Source organism: Nicotiana tomentosiformis, chromosome 2, assembly GCF_000390325.3.
Source record: "Nicotiana tomentosiformis chromosome 2, ASM39032v3, whole genome shotgun sequence".
NCBI lineage: Eukaryota > Viridiplantae > Streptophyta > Magnoliopsida > Solanales > Solanaceae > Nicotiana > Nicotiana tomentosiformis.
The window spans coordinates 108347629-108358611 of NC_090813.1; positions in this window are offsets into that span (position 1 = coordinate 108347629).

Consider the following 10983-nt stretch of genomic DNA (forward strand, 5'->3'; position numbering starts at 1 on the left):
GAGGATAAAAAGAAGAAATAATGGAAAGCACAAGAAGTTGACACTTGATTTACGAATATATACGACTTCGAAAAAAATACGCATATGTGAACAGAATTTTATAGCAAGACTGTAAAACAAGATTTCCTCAATTATAACCTTAACGTTACGTTAGATTCTTTTCTTTTCCATAAAAAAATTATTTAGGAATCTGAATATATTCAATTATTCTTAACACGTCATTATTCTTCCAGCCACCATTTTGTTGCCGTCAACAATTCGGCAGATGCTTTTGTCTTTCACTTCATCTTAATATATGACAACGGGGGCAGAATTAAAAAAATCATCAAGATGTTAGTTGCACCTATTTTTCTAAAGTCCAAGTCTAAACAGAGACTAGCGGTAGGGGACGCTCCAATATAAAATCAAATACTATTTCTTTTAAAAAGATCAATAATTAAGGAGAGGAATCCATCTAATATTTCTAAATTAAGCTGAAAAGTCTGAATATATAGATGTGAACTATCAACCATTTATCGGGAATCGCAGAGCGGAGCTTTATTAATATTTGATAAGTAAGATTATAACTTGATTATATTGTTTTGACGTACGCAAATAATCGGTAGCATGAGGCGGACATTTAAATCTTTTTGCTTTTAGTCACATATTACAACACGTATACTAAAGCAATTAGCTTCCCTAATTTGTTACTATATAAAACAGAGAGTGCCTCCCAAGTCAAGGGAACTTTATTCTTCGATAGGACATAAAATAGACTTCAAAGGTATGGAGAACAGACACGTTACTTGTCTACTAGTTCATGATAAGGTTTCAGTTTTTTTGTTGTGATCCATCTTTAATTTTGATGTTTCTAAAATATTCTGATCACTTTCACTCTGGAAATTCCTTATTTATGCAGCAAAAGGGCATCATACATCTGGTCACACCAAAAAGGACGGACATGTAACACACTTCTATCGTATTTTCCAGTACTGGTGCGAATGGTACTATAATCATTAATGATCATTTATCATAGAAACCTTGAGAAAATACGTTAAACAGCTCCCATATCTATGTGGGGGATTTTTTTTTTTTTTTTTTCTGTTTTAAGGAAACAATCTAATGGCTAAGAGGTTGATAGCACTATCACTAGTTCAAATAGGAGTATCCTTAATTATCTGGTTAACTATGTAAAAATCACAATTCAAATTAATATCACTGGTTCGTGTATACGGGTAAAACCGAGGCTAATGAGCACCCCGATTTTCCGGTAGGGCAAATGAAATAAGAACGAAACTATAAGGAATCAAAATCGAAGCTGGGAGCCTCTCGCATCAAGGCCCGAACAAAACACCTGCCCTCGGAGCTATCGAGATCACGCCCTCCAGTATTCGGTTCAAGTTTCAAGACCTCGGAAAGCATTACCAAACGTCCGTGCGCGATTAACAAAGGCCGTGATATCCGTGCCCAACCGGATATCACGACGTGGATCTCGGTTTGTATCGGTAGCAGAACAGTGATTAGCGAAAATGAAGATTTTTACCTTTCTTAGAATTATACTTAGGGTAAAACTCCCTACTATATAAAGGGGAAGTTTATTATTCAATAAACACACCGTAACACGCATATCAAGGCAATATAAACTTGTTTTCTCTGTTTCTAAGCTATTCAAAGCTTCATATTCTTGTTCGTAGCTTTTCATATATATTTTGGCTGCGAATCAAAGGCAGATTAATTGTTAAGCCCACAAACGAGTCCGGATTCAATACTACTGCTGGTTTGGCTATTTTTTCTATCTTTCATTCGCTTATCTAACATTATTGATCACTTGTATGTGATTAATCCATATATTATTTTCCCTCAAAATCGAATAACAATTAAATTTGTAAGTGGTTTCAAGGATACGTGGACTAACTTGATACAAAATAATAAATTAGATCGCAATTGAAATAAATAATGATAAAGTAGATGCAAACTACACGAATTGAATAGTATCAGCCTTGGAAGGTTAGCCACCCTCGAGCCAAGTACGCTTTGATCGGTGTCAGGATACAGAAGAACAAGAGCTTAAAGAGAAATAATAACAATGTATTGCTTTGGGATGCATATTACAATGTGTCGAATGAATTATCAGACCCCCCCTTTATATAGTAGAGGTGTCACAACCCGGAATTCCCACCTTCGGGATCGTGATGGCGCCTAACATTTCACTTGCTAGACAAGCCAATATTAGAGTAATTCTTTACTAATTTAAATCACTTTGAACAATTTAACCAATTAAACAGAAATGAAGCTAAAATAAAATATGAAATAACATAACAATCTGATATCTAGTACAACCCGGATCTAGAGTCACAAGTACACGAGCTTCTAAAGATTCTACATATAGAGTCTGAAGTAAATACAACTGTCTCGAACGAGATGAACTGTAAAATAAGGGAAGGGGACTTCAAGGTCTGCAGACGCCAACAAATCTACCTTGAGTCTCCAAATGCTAATCCGATCTGATGTGCCTTACGGACAGCTAGAACCAGTACCAAAATCTGCACAAGAAGTACAGAGTGTAGTATGAGTACAACCGACCCAATGTACTCCGTAAGTGTCGAGCCTAACCTCGACGAGGTAGTGATGAGGCTATGACAGGACACCCATGTAATTTAACCTGCACTGACAAAAATATACGTACAACATAACAACAAATAAAGAATTAACATGTACTAATGGGAGGGGGCATGCGAAAGGGGTGCAAGATACGGTAACTACATCAGGGAATGATAACAAGAAACAGTCAATAAACCTTCAACCAACAAAACAAATAAACATAATGAATAAAACTGCACGGCATCACTCTTCGTGCTTTTACTCTCAGTCTTACCATGAAACAGTAATAACGGCACGACATCACCCTTCGTGCATTAACTCTCAAATACGGCACCGCATCACCCTTCGTGCTTTTACTCTCAATTTCATCATGAAACAATATATACGGTACGGTATCACCCTTCGTGCATTAACTCTCAAATACGGCATGACATCACCCTTCGTGCTTTAATATTATCCCTTACCATGTAACAGTTAACATATAACAACAAGGAGATATAATAAACAAGAACAAACCTTACGTCAACAATGGTTCCATAATACCAACCTCAACTTCAGAAACAATACTCAATTATCACAGATAGCCTATAAATGCGGAAAGAACGATCAATTTAGTAGTTAACTAGTCTAAGCATGGATATCATGATCAAAGAAAGTAATAAAGCACAAGAAACAAGTCCCACCCGCATGCTTGTTACACCCTATATTTTCGTATGTAAAAATGCGTCGTAAGCAAACTAATGTAGGACAAAAAAATGAGATAATATTTAAAAGTATATAAAGTAAGTTAATCATGTTACCTCTGAGGTTACAAATATTGAAGATCATGAACAACAAGTACAAAGAGGGTTGGACAGTTCAGAAGCTAAAGCAATTAAATAAAACAATGTTTCATCGAAAGTCGACAAGTTGGGAATGTTATAACATGTACCTTTGGGGTGAGACTAGGGTGATTAACATGATAAAGAGATTATGTTATGATTTATATTAGTCGTATTACATCCGTGTGTTATGTTTTTAAGTCAAGCGAGTTGTGGAACAAAAGTCGATGAAAGTCATCACAAGTTACATTCATAAGTTTTACTGAAACTTTGGGTCAAATGTAACTGCAATTTTCTCCCAATATACTTAGAGTTATGGTGTGTTCCACCCATCAAATTAAAGATCTATGAGTCTATTTTCCAACGCATTAAACCATTTGTCAATACGACATCGGAGTAGAGAGATATGTGCATTTTTGCGATACTGCAAGCTGCTAGGTGACAAGTAGGTGTGTCACCTACTTGCTTAAATGAAAGCCCAAAAATGGGCCATTTCGGGTCGTCCAAAGAGGCCTTTTAAGGGCCTATTTTCTTCATATATTAGACTTAAAATAGAGCATAATAACCAGACATAAGCTCTGCAAAGAATCCTCCCAAAAATTTCCCACAAACCCTAATTGATTTTCTCTCCCTTTCAAGTTCCAATTGGAGGTAAAACTTAGAGTTTGAAGAACCAAGATAGGAGCTGAGTTATCCAACAAATAAGGTGAGTTTACTGCTCTCTTTCATCCATTTTTTCTTCTGTAAATTCATGGTAAGTCGTTCTATACTTGTAAGAACTCACGGGATGGTGATCGGAAGCCGTGAGTTCGAGTTATTCACTTGTAGCGGACTGTTTTGTGGACTGTTTTGTGTTGCTGTTGGGCTGCGTGTTTTATTACTATTTTGTGGAGTTTTGGAGGAGGAAGGGGGTTTATAAACACCATATAAATGTAGGGTGGTTGGCTGGTCGTTCGTCATAACATTTTCGGGTCGTTTGACACTACTACGGTGGTCGTTTTGTGTACGAAGAGATTGGGGTGTGTTGGGCTGTTTTGTAGTATTTGATGGTGTATATAGGGCTGGAAAATGATGTATATATGTTGTTATTGTTCTGTCCTTGTATTGTTGGTATTATCTTGAAGTTGGAGGAAGGGCATATTATAGGGGAGATGCTGCCCGTTTTAATACAAAATAGGTTTGTCGTTCGTTGTGCGATAGTTGTACCTTTCGTAACTTAACGATAGTATTATTATCATTCTTGTAGATTAAGGTGCGAAGAGGTGAGTTCAACTTGGTGATTGAAAAGATTGTGATAAGGTATGTTAAGGCTAAGCCTTCCTTCATTTTGGCATGATCTCGTAGCTACATGTGTTAGTAATGAGATAAAAAGAGAAGTTCATATTCATGAATTTATTCACACTATTCTAGTCTCATAAGTTACAATATTATTCCTTATCGAGACTCTATATTCAATTTTAGTATTGTCTTCTTTCAGTCAAGAGAGCAGCAAGCCTATATATACAGTATTACAGTATTTTCATTACCATCGAGCTATAATCGATGGGCAGGCCCCTATTGGGCAACCTCTGATCAGATGGAAAGTTATATACCGAGCCTACTGTGGCCGAGCGCCTATGAGCGAGCCCAGCATGGTCGAGATACATAGCCTAGTATGGCCGAGCGCCTATAAGCGAGCCTACTATGGCAGAGCAGTTATATATACCGAGCCTTATAAGGCCGTACAATTATTTTACTTACTATATTGAAGGAGTTGAGTCAGTATCAGCAGGTAAGTATATCTCCAGATCATCTTTGACTCCCAGTTAATTTCAGTTATCATATTATCAGTTCAGTTTCAGATTTCAGTTATTTTATTGCCTTACATACTCGGTACATTATTTCGTACTGACGTCCCTTTTTGGGGGCGCTGCATTTCATGCGTGCAGGTTCAGACAGACAGACGGGTAGACCTCCTCAGTAGGTGTTTTCCGAGTTCCGCCTGATCGGTAAGCTCCACGTCTTTCGGAGTTGCCAGGACTAGAGTTTTGTGTACATCTTATGTATATCTGTATATATGTTATGGGTAGGTCGGGGCCCTATTCCGATCACAGTACATCTATCAGTAGAGGCTTGTAGGCATATCCTGTTGGTTAGTGCAGTATGTTGGGTTTGTATAAATTGGTGGTTTGTCAGCTGTAGTAGCTATGACGGCCTTGTCGGCCTAGCTTTATATTGATATTTAGTTAGTGCTAGTTTCCATTCAGTTTTATATTTTGCTTCGCAAATTGTCTTGCAAGGTGGCCCCATGGCCAAAGTATGACATTATGTGTTCAGAGTCCCTTAGTCGCAATTTGGTACGCCAGGTTAGGTGAGGCACGGGGTGCTTGTCTCGCTCCTAGGTTCGGGGCGTGACAAACTTGGTATCAGAGCAGTTCTGTCCTAGGGAGTCTACAAGCCGTGTCTAGTAGGGTCTTGTTTATAGATGTGTTGTGCACCACATTATATAAGCAAGGAACTACAGGGCATTTAGGAGTTGGTTACACTTCTTTGAAATCTAAATCGTGCTATAGAACTGAGTTATAGGAAATTTGAATTAAACTTATGTGTTGGTGTTTGCATGCACAGATGACGGTGACTAGGAAGACTACGGCTAGCCAGAGGAGAGATACAGTAGTAGGTGAGGGGACCAACAGGGTACCCCCAGTAGATGGGGCCCAGTCTGAGGCTCAAGGGGAGACCCCTACTCAGCCATTACCGGCTCCTCCACCAACTACGGAGATTCCTAGGGAAACCGCACATCCAGTTCCCCCTCCACTTCCATCAGATCAGGACTTAAGGAGTGCGGTGCATTTGTTGACACAGTTGGTAGCTACCCAGCAACATGCTAGGGCATCAGCTAGTGCAGGAACTTCTGAGGGGTCTGGGAGTTCAAGGGTCCGAGAGTTTATTGCTTTGAGTCCCCCAGAGTTCACGGGGACAGATCAGAGGGAGGACCCGCAGGATTTCATAGATCAGCTTCACAGGATCTTTCGTGTTATGCATGCCACGGAGAAAGAGGCAGTTGAGCTAGCAGCTTTTCGACTCCGAGATATAGCCATCCTTTGGTATGAGGGATGGGAGAGGTCTAGGGGACGTGATACACCTCCCAGCTATTTGGGAGAATTTTTCAGATGCTTTCCTTGACCAGTACTTACCGCGGGAGATCCGACAGGCTCGAGTCGATCAGTTTCTAGCCCTCAAGCAGGGTAATATGAGTGTTCGAGAGTATAGTCTCCGTTTTGACTCATTGGCCAGATATGCACCATCCATAGTTTCTACTATGCGGGACAGGATTCACAGGTTTATAGCAGGGTTAGCCCCAGAGTTAACCGAGGCATGTGCCACCGCTGCATTGCAGGATAGTATGGATATCTCCCGGATTCAGGCATTCGCCCAGAATATAGAAAGGGGTAGGCGTCGGCAGCAGGGTACAGAGAGGGCTGAGCAAGGGCAACGTAAGAGGATGAGATTTCCCAGGTCTCAGGAGCAATCTCAGGGTAGTTATAGGACCCAGTACTTCGGACGGCCACCTAGGCCTCCGCCACCTCAGTTACAGGGTTACGGGTTTGACCGCTATACTAAGTCAGGACCAGGTGAGAGCTCACGGGCGTCAGGTTTGCAGCGACAACGAGGTTCTGCGCAGACATGGTCATTTCCTCCGCGGTGTGACATCTGTGGTAGAGGACACTTGGGTCAATGCCGAGCAGGTTCTGATGCTTGTTATACATGTGGGCGTCCGGGGCATATGATGCGAGATTGCCCAAATAGAGATTCTGGGGGAATGGCACAACCAGCGAGTTCAGCAACAGGATCGTCTATGTCCGTGCATCCTTCAAGGCGTGAGTCTCAGTCTTCGGCTGGTAGAGGTCGAGGCAGAGGTAGAGGTTCCAGTTCAAGTGGTAATCAGAACCGTATCTATGCTTTAGCGGGTCGACAGGACCAGGAGTCTTCACCAGACGTTGTGACAGGTATATTAACCATTTGCTCTCACGATGCTTATGCTTTGATAGACCCAGGATCTACTTTATCGTATATTACCCCATTTGTCGCGAGGAAGTTTGGTATAGTGCCTGAAATACTAAGTGATCCTTTTGCGGTATCTACACCGATCGGAGAATCGATTATTGCTAGACGGGTTTACCGAGGTTGTACGGTGACAATTTGTAGTCGTCAGACCTCAGCTGACCTAGTTGAGCTAGAGATGATGGACTTTGATGCTATCATGGGCATGGACTGGTTGGCAGCTTGCTATGCCACAGTTGATTGCCGAGCAAAGGTAGCCAAATTTCATTTTCCGGGTGAGCCAGTCCTTGAATGGGTAGGTAATACACCAACACCTAGAGGTAGGTTTATTTCCTATCTGAAGGCGAGGAAAATGATCGCAAAAGGGTGCATTTATCATATTGTGCGAGTTAGAGATGCAGATGCTGAGATACCTACACTTCAGTCTATTCCCATAGTCAAAGAGTATGCAGATGTGTTTCCAGATGAGCTTCCAGGTATTCCTCCAGAGCGAGAGATTGATTTTAGCATCGATTTGCTTCCAGGAACTCAACCAATATCCGTCCCTCCGTATAGAATGGCACCTGCCGAATTGAAGGAGTTGAAGGAGCAGTTAAAAGATTTGCTGGAGAAAGGTTACATTAGGCCCAGTACCTCACCTTGGGGTGCACCGGTACTATTTGTGCGGAAGAAAGACGGCTCGCTGAGGATGTGTATCGATTATAGGCAGTTGAACAAGGTAACTATTAAGAATAAGTATCCACTTCCAAGGATCGATGACTTGTTTGATCAGTTGCAGGGAGCTAGATGCTTTTCCAAGATTGATTTGAGGTCGGGGTACCACCAGGTCAGAGTTCGGGAAAAAGATATTCCGAAGACAGCCTTCAGGACCCGATATGGCCACTTCGAGTTCCTTGTCATGTCCTTCGGGTTGACTAATGCACCCGCTGTATTTATGGACTTGATGAATAGCCTATTCCGGCCATTTTTAGATCTGTTCGTGATAGTATTTATTGATGATATTCTGGTTTATTCCCGTTCAGAGGATGAGCATGCAGACCACCTACGAGCGGTACTCCAAACCCTCCGTGATCGTAAGTTGTATGCTAAGTTTTCTAAATGTGAGTTCTGGTTGAAGTCTGTAGCATTCTTGGGGCATATTGTATCAGATGAAGGGATAAAGGTGGACACTCAGAAGATTGAGGCCGTGAAATCTTGGCCTAGACCTACCACTCCGACAGAGGTTCGTAGCTTTCTAGGCTTAGCAGGATACTATCGGAGGTTCGTAGAGGGTTTTTCTTCCCTTTCGGCACCATTGACGAAGTTGACACAGAAAGAAACTAAGTTTCAATGGACAGAGGCTTGTGAGCGGAGTTTCCAAGAGCTTAAGAACAAGTTGACCTCAGCTCCAGTTCTAACACTTCCAGAGGGTCTAGAGGGTTATGCCGTGTATTGTGATGCATCAGGTGTCGGGTTAGGATGTGTCCTGATGCAACATGGGAAGGTAATTGCATATGCTTCAAGGCAGTTGAGGAAGCACGAGAGGAATTATCCGACCCACGACCTCGAGTTAGCTGCGGTTGTCCATGCACTTAAGATATGGCGGCATTATTTATATGGTGTTCATGTTGATATATTTACTGATCATAAAAGCCTACAATATATTTTCAAGCAGAAAGAGTTGAATTTGCGACAGAGGCGATGGCTTGAGTTATTGAAAGATTACGATGTTAACATTCTCTACCATCCAGGGAAAGCTAATGTTGTAGCAGATGCCTTAAGTCGCCGATCTATGGGTAGCTTAGCACATGTAGAGCCCGAGAAAAGACAATTAGCTAGAGATATTCATCAATTGGCTTCGTTGGGGGTTCGGTTAGTAGATTCTGAGGATGGTGGAGTTGTAATCCAAAACACTGCAAAATCATCCCTCATAGCTGAAGTCAAGGAAAGGCAGTACGAGGACCCAGAGTTGGTTGAGTTGAGAGAGCGAGTTCCGCAGCAGAAGAAGCCATTGTTAGAGCTCAAGGGAGATGGGGTTCTCAGATACAAGGGTCGTTTGTGTGTTCCAGATGTAGCAGGGCTACGAGACAGGATTATGTCAGAGGCACATTATTCATGGTATTCCATCCACCCTGGATCGACGAAGATGTATCATGACATTAAGGATATGTACTGGTGGAATGATATGAAGAAGAACATTGCTGAGTTTGTCGCCCAATGTACTAGTTGCCAGCAAGTGAAGGTAGAACACCAGAAGCCCGGAGGGCTAATGCAGACTATAGAGATCCCGACATGGAAATGGGAGGCGATAAACATGGACTTTATCATGGGTTTACCTCGTTCTAATCGTAAGTTCGATTCCATATGGGTGATAGTCGATAGGCTCACGAAATCAGCTCACTTCCTACCGGTCAGATCTACATATACAACAGAAGATTATGCAAAGTTATATATTAAGGAGATAGTGCGGCTACACGGAGTACCAGTTTCTATTATATCTGACCGTGGGGCTCAGTTTACAGCACATTTTTGGAGGTCATTTCAGAGAGGTCTAGGGACTCAGGTGAATCTCAGCACAGCTTTTCATCCACAGACTGATGGACAAGCCGAGCGCACAATTCAGACGCTCGAGGATATGTTACGAGTATGTGTGTTGGATTTTAAAAGAAGTTGGGATGAACATCTACCTCTTATCGAGTTTGCATATAATAACAGTTACCACTCCAGTATCCAGATGGCTCCGTACGAGGCTTTGTATGGGCGTAAGTGCAGATCTCCTATAGGGTGGTTTGATGTTGGAGAATCTGGGTTACATGGGCCAGACCTGGTTCAGCAGGCCATAGAGAAAGTAAAGGTTATCCGGGAGCGACTGTTGACAGCTCAGAGTCGTCAGAAGTCATATTTTGACGTGCGGCGACGAGACTTAGAGTTCAGGATTAATGACTGGGTATTCTTAAAGGTATCACCTATGAAGGGCGTGATGAGGTTTGGCAAGAAAGGAAAGCTTAGCCCACGGTATATTGGGCCTTATAGGATCATTCGGAGAGTGGGCCAACTAGCTTATGAGTTAGAGTTGCCCTCAGAATTGGAGTCTGTCCATCCGGTTTTTCACGTATCTATGCTACGGAAGTGCATTGGCGATCCTACCCGAGTGGTGCCCACGGATGATGTACAGATTACAGAGGACTTGTCATACGAGGAAATTCCAGTTGCCATCCTAGACCGACAAATCCGCAATCTACGAAATAAGGAGGTAGCTTCCGTAAAGGTTTTATGGAGGAGCAAGAATGTAGAAGAGATGACGTGGGAATCGGAGGAAGAAATGAAGTCTAAATACCCCCACCTATTTCAAAATGAAGATATGGTTCGAGATGGGACGCTACAACATAGCTCTATGTAGGCTAGCAGGTCATCAGGTAAGCTTTTATTTTTCACTTTCAATATTTATGATTTACGATCGGTGAGGCAAATTGCTGCTATTTATAAAGATTGGCCATGTGTGGCATGCATAGTATGTTTCTGGCTACGTGCAGGTTGGTTTTAACCTAGTGTACGAAGG